Raw genomic sequence first — 10,089 nt, 5'->3', positions numbered from 1 at the left:
AAGAGAAAGCTGAAGACCATGGTGAGAAGAACAAGTCCTCAGTGAAGATTCAAGAAATAAATGTGACAAACACTGTTGCAGAGGATGACAGTCTAGTGTCAGGAGACATCTACTTCTTGAAGAATACAATGGACTCAACTCTTCTTACAACATCTGATGGAAATGCACTGAGTGACTGGATTATAGACTCAGGGGCATCACTTCATGTGTCTCCAAGCAAGGAGTGGTTTACCTCTTATGTGACCACTAAAGATCATGTTCGGCTAGGCAATGGGCAGACATGTGAGATCTTAGGTGTTGGAGATGTTCAATTGAAGTTTCAGAATGGCTCTTCTTTCACGCTGAAGAATGTGAGACATGTTCCCGCAATTACAAAGAGCTTGATCAGCATAGGTTTACTTGATGATGCTGGCTACGTCACCACTTTTGGACAGAACATGTGGAAGATATCCAAGGGTTCTATGACAGTAGCACATGGAGTAAAGTCTGGAGGACTTTACATGATTTATGTATCAAATGTCTCTAAAAATTTAATCAATGTAACCGAGCAGCCGAACGTTTCTTTGTGGCATAGCCGGTTAGGACATATGTCCAAGAAGGGAATGGAAATCTTGTCTCGTTCTGGTTATTTGCCTGGCTTTTCATTTAATGATTTTGAATTCTGTGAACATTGTCTGTATGGTAAGCAAACGCAACAGCCACATAAGCATAGAAGCAATAGAAGAGATACACAGTTGGCACTTGTTCATAGTGATTTGTGTGGACCTATGCCTAACCTATCTCTAGGGGGAGCTTCTTACTTTATGACATTTATAGATGATTACTCGAGGAAAGTATGGGTTTACTTTCTCAAGCACAAGGATGAAGCGTTTAGTGTTTTCAAAACGTTTGTGACACTTGTGGAGAATCAGAGTGGCAAGAAGCTTAAATGCTTACGCATTGACAATGATGGAGAGTATGTTTCAAAGGCCTTTCAGGACTTTTGTGAGTCAAAAGGTATAAAACGTGAACTTACTGCTCCTTACAATCCTCCTCAAAATGGTGTTGCTGAGAGGATGAATAGGACCATACAAGAGAAGGTCAGAAGTATGTTGTCTAATGCACAACTGCCAAATGGGTTTTGGGCTGAAGCTGTATCAACAGCTGTTCATCTTGTAAATAGATCTCCTAGCAAGGTTTTGTAGAAGGATTCAGTGCCAGAGATGGTATGGTAAGGCAAAATGCCCTCATACAAGCATCTCAGAGTCTTTGGCTGTGAGGCATATACTCACGTTCCAAAGGAATTTAGGAACAAACTTGAGCCAAAGAGTAGAAAGTGCATCTTTCTAGGCTATGGTAATTCTGGTGAGATGGGGTACAGACTTTGGGATCCCGAATCTAGAAAGGTTGTCTGCAGCAATGATGTTCACTTTAATGAATCCAAATATCATTCTAAACCAGAGAGGGTTGAGGAGATTAGAAGAGTTGTCTTCCAAGAAGATGGACCTGCACGTGCAAGACAAAATGTTAGGGCTCAAGAGGAGCAAGGACAGGATAGAATGGAACCACAGGTTGTGGCTGAGCCCGAGCCACCTATTGTGCATAGATCTGGACGTGTCACGCGACCTCCTGATAGGTTTGTTCCATCTATGAACTATGTCATGTTGACTGATTGCAATGAGCCTTCATGTTACAAGGAAGCAGTGCAAATGAAGGACTCTGGGAATTGGCAATTGGCCATGCAGTCAGAGATGACAACTCTGCATAAAAACAAGACCTGGAAGCTAGTTAAATTACCACAGGGCAAAAAGGCTCTACCTTGTAAATGGGTTTACAGGTATAAGATCACCACTCATGATAGTCAGCCAAAGTACAAAGCAAGGCTTGTTGCCAAGGGCTTTAAGCAAGAACAAGGCATTGACTTTGATGAAGTCTTCTCTCCGGTGGTCAAGATGACTACATTGAGATGCTTTCTTGCATTGGTTGCCATATTAGATTTGGTGTTGCACCAAATGGATGTCAAGACAGCGTTCTTGCATGGTGATTTAGATGTGGAAATTTACATGCAATAGCCAGAAGGGTTTGTTGAGAAAGGCAAGGAAGATTGGGTATGCCAGTTGTTAAAGAGTCTTTATGGCTTAGAACAATCACCGAGGGCATGGTACCATAAATTCCACAAGTTTATGCTTTCTCAAGGCTACAAACGTAGTGAGTTCGATCACTGTCTATATACAAAGAAGGCTAAGGATGGTAGTTGGTTGATCCTTATTTTGTATGTGGATGACATGTTGATTGCTGGCAAGCACTTGGAAGAAATTTCAGCTTTGAAGTCAAAGATGGCAAAATCGTTTGACATGAAAGACATGGGTGAGACAAGTCATATACTTGGTATGCGCATTGAGAGAGACAGATCAAAGAAGTTGATTTGGTTATTTAAAACAGAGTATATTGACAGGGTTTTGCAACGTTTCAATATGGAGAAGGGAAAGGCACTGAGTGTTCCATTGCCACCATATGTGAAACTTAGCAAACAAGATTGTCCTGTGTCTGAGGAAGAACAGGCTGAAATGGATAAGATTCCATATGCGTCTGCAATGGGTAGTTTGATGTATGTAATGATTGCTACTCGCCCAGACATTGCATTTGCAGTGGGAGTAGTAAGTCGATACATGTCAAACCCAAGCAAGAAACATTGGGAGGCAGTGAAAGGAATATTGAGATACCTGAAAGCTACAAAGAGTATGCGTATATGCTATGGGAGTCAGGAGCTAAGTGTAAAGGGTTTTACAGACTCAGATTATGCAGGTGACTTAGACAACCGAAGGTCTACGTCAGGGTTTGTCTTTACATTTGCTGGTGGAGCAGTATCATGGCGTTCTAGATTACAAGATTGTGTTACTCAGTCTACTACAGAGGCTGAATATGTTGCAGCATCAGAGGCATGCAAAGAATCAATTTGGCTTAATCGACTAGTAACAGATTTGGGAATCAAAGAAGATATGCCTGTGTTATATTGTGATAGTCAAAGTGCTATACAATTGGCTCGCAATCCAGTTTATCACTCAAAGACAGAGCATGTGGATGTGAAGTATCATTTCATCAGGGAAATGCTCGAGGATAAGCAACTTCAGCTGATCTACTTACAAAAGGACTTCCCTCAGAGAGCTTTGCGCATTTTCGCAAGCAGTTAGGTGTAGGGTAGTACATCACTTCTCTACATCTCTTGTATATTAGCTTGTATAGTAGCTTCTCTCACACTTAAAGTACCACATTGGACTTTAAGTGGGAGGTTGTTGGGGTATAAAGCCCAATGTGGTCGCCCAGGTAAGTGGGCGGGCCGCCAGGTATGTACATATATTCTTTTGTAAAAACCTAATAAGAACTCACTATGCTCTACACATTACAGTAGAGCGAGTTCACCATATCGTCGTGCTCTTCTTCTCACACTCTCTCTCGCATCGCACTTCCGCTCGTACTCCTTCAACAAAGCCTTCTTACATCTGCACACTTTGTCCTCTTGTCCTTTTATGACAAAAACGCGAGGCTGCATTACATAAACTTCCTCAAATATGTCACCATTCAAGAAAGCAGTAACAATGTCTGATTGATGTACATCCCAACCAAAATGAGCTGCCAATGCACATAGAAAATGCACAGTAGTCATACGACAAGTGGGAGCAAAAGTCTCTTCATAATCTATGCCTTTTTGCTGTGCATAACCCTTTGCAACAAGCCGAGCCTTATGGCGATCGATCTCACCATCCGGCTTGCGTTTCAACTTGTAAACCCACTTCGTACCAATGGCCTTTTTGGCAGGAGGCAAATCACATAAAGTCCATGTGTCATTTTCTATAAGTGCATCATATTCTGATTGCATGGCAGCCATCCAATTTTCTGAATTCTGTGCTTCATCAAAAGACATAGGCTCCTCAACATCATGTAAGCTAGACACAGCCAAAGCATAACAATCTGATGCATAAGATGCATGGTGAGAGCCTGAATGAGTAGGACTAGACAAAGGTGCATCCAATTTACTGTCACGCAAAGTGTGCACCAACCATTTTGGCATACCTCTGGCCTGCTCATTTTCAGCCCTTTCCTCATCAAGTACATCATGTACATCTACATCAGTAATAGACTGATCGGTAACATTTTCAGAAACCCCCATAGGCTGTACATTTGCCTCATTGAAAATTACATTCGTATTTCCATCACTAAAAAGAGGCAACAAAGTGTCATAAATGTCTTGTGAGCTTACATTACTGTCTCTAGTACATGACAACAAGGGCTGAACAGAATCTTCCACAAACACTACATCTCGTGAAACCAGAATACGCTTTGTTTGTGGATGATATAACCTGTAACCTTTGCTTTTAGCACTATAACCAACAAAAATACATTTGACAGCCTTATCATCCAATTTTCTGCGCTGTGTTTGTGGCACCAAAGCATATGCCAAATAGCCAAAAACACACATGTGCTCAATAGAAGCCTTTCTATCATGCCATGCTTTATATGGAGTAATAGATTACAAAGCTTTCGTAGGAGACTTGTTAAGTACATAAGTGGCACACATGATGGCCTCAAGCCAAAAAGAATGCAGCAAAGCTTGACTTTTGACCATACATTGTGCCGTTTCTGTCAGTGACCTCTTTTTTCTCTCAGCAACACCATTTTTCTGAGGTGTATAAGGCACTGTACATTGGTGTTTTATCCCACGACTAGCCAGAAATATTAAATTCATGAGACATATACTCCCCCCCTCGATCGGAATGGAGGGTGCCCATAGTACATTTCGAGACATTTTCAGCCATAGCTAGAAATTATTTGAAGCACATAAAAACTTTGGACTTCACTTTAAGCGGAAATACCCATGCATGCCTGGAGTAATCATCAATGAAAGTCACGAAGTAAAGGTAATTGCCCAATGACGGAGTTTGCATGGGCCCACAAACATCACTATGCACAAGCTGCAACTTGCATATGGCCCGAAATGAACCATCCTTTGGAAACTTAGAATGCTGCATCTTACCCAAAATACAGCCTTCACAAACATGTTTGACAAGTGCTTCAAGAGGCAGCAAAAAAGCAACCATATCAGATTTCTGCAAACGCAGCAAACTGGAAAAATTCAGATGACCAAAACGTGCATGCCAAAGTTTTGCATCTGAAATAGCCCTTGAATCTGCAAAAACATTTGCAAAATTTTGTCCACACTTGTCATACAAAGTGAGCTTATACATCCCATGGCACAAAAGGCCAGATGAAACAATTTCATCACCAAATTGAGATCATGAACTGTACATCTATCATCCACAAATTTGACTACAAGTCCAAGTCTAGCAAGTGCGGATATAGATAAGAGATTCTTCTTGATTTTGAGTACATAAAGTGCATCAACAAGTGTGAAGGAACTGCCATTTACAGCAGTAAGCACAATCTTTCCCTAAACCGGATAAGACTTGCATTGTTGGCACAAGTGACTGAATTCCCATGAGGGACAGACTCGAGAGAGGTAAACAATTCACGATGTGAGGTAATGTGCTTTGTAGCACCACTGTCGAAATACCACACATGTGAATCTGCAGCAACTGACAACCATGCATCATGGACAACAGGATTCTAAGTGCACTCTGCGCTAAAAGCCCATTCTGCATCAACATCAGCAACACAATCTCCTTTCGCAGAAGACTCAACAATGGCTGCATTTGTAGTGGAATCAGCATTTGCAGTGGAAACACCCTCTTTCTTCTTAGAATCTTTGGCTTTCAACTTAGGACACGACTTGATCAAGTGATCATTAGCTTTACAATAATGGCAATGCATCTTCTTTTTGCCCTTATCACCAGAATTTCCAGATGAATTGCTACCAACAGAAGCATTAGGAACATAAGTTTTGCCACTCACAGTAGAACCATAAGAAGTGGCCGCATTGATGTTACCACCCTTTCTTTGAGAAGCAATAAAAGCTTGTTAACTCCACGATGCCTAGTTCTGGCTTTTTTGGAAAGTGACTCTTGCAACAACAATGTGCATAATGCATCAAACTTGACAACTTCAGGATTTCCTTGGGTCATCAGTCTCCAAGTACTAGCAAAAGTCTCGTAGGAATCTGGTAAGGCATCAAGAACAATCTGCACAAGGGAACTGTCTGAAATGAATTCACCTGCAGAAAGAAGTTGCTCATTGATATCCTTGACACCAGCAAGGAAAGTGTCCATATCATCTTTCTCATGCATAATCTTCGACTCCAGCTCTTTACGCAGTAAAGCAATTTTAGCCTCATTGCGGCTTGCATAAAGACCTGCTAGAATATCCCAAGCCTGTTTTGCAGATTTTGCTGAATGAATGTGAGAAACAATGGTACTCTTCACTGACAACACAATCAATGCATGAGCCTGCGCATCCTTTACATCCCAACGAGCTTGTTCCGCCATCGGCAAAACAACTCTAATAGCAGCAATCCTTGTAGCAAGACCTGCAACATCCTCAACATCGCCTACATCTTCAGAACCAGGATGTACATCAATGCCCTACACAATGTTCCAGACGCCCTTTAACACAAGAACATGTTGCATCATATAGGCCCACATAGGGTAGTTGTCCCCATGCAACCTATCCTCAGCAGCAAACATCTTGAACACATATGTGTTGTTGTCAGCCATGGTAAATGCTGCACCTGATGTGAAAACTGCCCGAAAATAGGAGAAACGGAGTGGGAACAACACGTGCTATACAACACAAACCGTAGAAGACTATGAGGTAGGCCTAGCTCCTTTCCATTCTGTTCACCAGTACTTTTAGTGCAAAAGAAAGATGACAGATAGCATATGTGTGTCGACTATAGAGCACTAAATAGGATCACTATAAAAAAAAAGATTTCCCGTGCTGCGGGTAGAAGATCTATTTGATAAGTTACAAGTTTTTGCGTGACAAATTCTCTAGCCTCATTCAAACTCACGATGGACAAAAATCTTCAGGCCACTCAAATTCTCTTGAGGAGTACAAGTGACACCTCCATGTAATCTTTCAAGTTGTGAGAGAGTATAAGCTTTTCATTAGTCAAAAGAAAAGTGATTTTTTCCTACAAGAGATTCAATATTTAGGTCACATTATCTCTCAACATGGTATCCGTATGGATCCATCAAAGTTGGAGGTAATAAAAGCATGGCCTAATCCAAGGAATCTACATGAGCTAAGAAGCTTCATTGATATGTGTGCATACTATAGACGCTTTATAGCAAAATTCTTTCAAATAGCAGAATCATTGCATGACTTAACAAAGAAGAATGTTAAATACTCATGGACTGCTAAAGAACAAAATGCTTTTGACAAGCGCAAAGAGAAGCTTACCTCCCAACCAGTCCTTATGCTTCCGGATCTCTCAAAGCCATTTGAGGTCCAATATGATGCTTGTGGTGATTGCCTTGGAGCAGTTTTTCTTCAAGAAGGGCATGCCATAGTATATGAGAGCCGAACGCTCAATGCCGATGAGTGGGTCTTGGGCATATACGAAAAAGAGCTTTTAGCTATTCTACATGCCCTAGACATATGAAGCACTATCTCTTGGGGGCTTCATTCATCCTACGAATGGATCACAAAACCTCAAGAACTTCATGACGCAAACCAAGCTTTCCGACAAACAAATGAGGTGGGAAAATTTTCTTTTGCAATTTAAATTTAATATTGCTCACATTGCTGGCAAGCACAATCAAGTGGTCAATGCACTTTCACAAGGGCCAAGGGTAAATGTGGTGTCTATAGCAACCACAATGATCTATCTTTTATGATAGATGCGTATGTCACTGACCGAGACTTTAAGTACATAATTAAAGCCTTTCCATTAGGGAATAAAAAAGAACCATTCACCTTGAAGGATGGTTATCTTCCAAATGGCAATAGGCTATATGTTACTCACTAATGCAATAAGAAAGTTATGTATGAATCCCATGCTTCTCCTTATGCGGGGCAAAGAGGGATTCCATATTCTACTCTTTGTGGAGTAGAAATGTATTTCTGTTTGTCTACCATGAAAAGTAAACATACAAGAGTATGTTTCAAAATACGTGGTATACCAAAAATTGAAATTTGATCGAGGGAAGCAACTTGGATTGTTTCAGTCGACAGGCTTAGCAAGAAAACACACTACATGCTTGTCAAAAAGACTATTAAGGCACATCAAACGGCAACCCTCTTTAGATCTCAAATTCTCAAGTATCATGGCTTGCCAACGTCCATAGTGTCGGGCAAAGATCCTAGAATGACCAGTAATTTCTAGAAGGGTCTCTTTTAGAATCTAGGAAGTAGATTAAATTTCTCTTTCGGCCTATCATCCACAAACGAATGACCAAAGTGAAATAACTAATCTAACAATTTTTGAATCTACTAAAAGCCTATGTCATGGAAGTAGATCAACGTTCTCAATGAGAGAAGTACCTACCTCTTATAGAGTATGCGTACAATGACATTGTACATACTTCTATGGGCAAAGGAAATTTCGAGGTTAAAGAGGGAAGATCCAAAAGTTCCTTACTACTTAAAGTATATGGGAAGATCTTCGCTTCCTGATGAATATAGCCGAGACTTACAAGAATCTTTTCCAAAGATTAAAAAGGTTATATCCATATCATAGCAAAGGCAAAAAGGGATGCTGCTAATAAGCACAAAAGAGCCTTAACCTTTAAGAAAAATGATTGGGTCTTGCTAAATTTTCTCAAGGCTCATCTAAGGCATACTACGAGCAAGAATCCTACGAGCCACCAAGAGTATTATGCTAAACTAGCAAAAAGATACTATGGTCATTTCTTTTAAAATTCTTAAGCCAATCAATGAGATGGCTTATTAGTTAAAGTTGCCCAACCATTGGCTCATTCACAGTGCTAACCATGTGAGCCTACTCAAGCCTTACAAAGGAGATCCATCAAAATAACCAATAATGGAGGCCAGCTAGAGATCGAAGGTCAAGAAAGGTTGTTGCGGGAGCGAATCACACCACCCATAAAGTGTATGCAACACAACCTAGATCAACATAATGTCAATCGAGGACACAGATGACACGACAGACACACGGAGGAAATATCTTTAGCTTGTCAGGTTGAGATTATCCTACACATACAACACTCTAGAAGGTCAACTAAGCCACAACCTAGAGTCTTGCTACTCTCAACTACACCACCAACTCACATACACACAAACGGAAGGAAACTCACTAATCATGCCAGAATCATACGAAACTCAAGGAACACCATCCCCTTAGTAGGATACACCTGTCTCTAAGCCTCTACACTCAAAACCCTAGCTCTAAACCCATATGCGGAAAACCCATATAAAGATAGAGCCGAATTTTGGAAGTGCCCGAAACAAAAATCTATGAGGACCTATACATAGCTTATGTTGCCACGATTCTAATGACTACTTGCACGTAGAAAATAGACATAGTTTGATATACTTATGGCCATGAGTAGCTCGTAGATGTGCGGGCACGTATTCTCTGTTCCACGAGGAATGCTTGGCGTTGGTGCGTAGCTCTTGTCGAGGCTAGCGCAATGGTGCAGTTGGATCTACAGTGTGATGAAAAAGCGAGGAGTAGCGCAAGGATGAAGCTCGCATTCTCTCTCTTTCTCTCTCACACACAGTCGACGGCATCATAAAACTTGATTATGATAATAAGTTCTTTACAAAAGGGACCTAGGTACCTTATATACTAAGGCTACCTTAAGTTAACCAAAAATAGAGTTTGAGGGATCAAATGGCTTGGTATTTACAATCTAGAAGTGACATTGCACCCCGGCTTCTGCAACTAGACTACCTACTTATTACAAATGATGTTTATGACCATAATCCTCAGAATTCCATAACTCTAAAAAATAAAGGCTTTGTTGAGTTATGTCTTGTTGTTGATCCAGCCGGCAACACTCCCCCCCTCCGCGTTCATGTTGTCCCTGACATGACCTGGTTGTCGATGTCGGTGTGGTCTTTGTTGTCGTGTTACTGATGTAAAGAAAGTATAGGTTGTAGCCTTTACACAAGCTTGTCTTGTTCGTCCAATCCAATGTACATAGTCTTCACATGATTCACGAAAATCATAATTGATGGCGAACTTTATGTCCT

This window comes from Adiantum capillus-veneris, chromosome 15, assembly GCF_014529385.1.
Source record: "Adiantum capillus-veneris isolate H3 chromosome 15, ASM1452938v2, whole genome shotgun sequence".
Classification (NCBI taxonomy): Eukaryota; Viridiplantae; Streptophyta; class Polypodiopsida; order Polypodiales; family Pteridaceae; genus Adiantum; species Adiantum capillus-veneris.
This window is presented reverse-complemented; position numbering follows the sequence as displayed.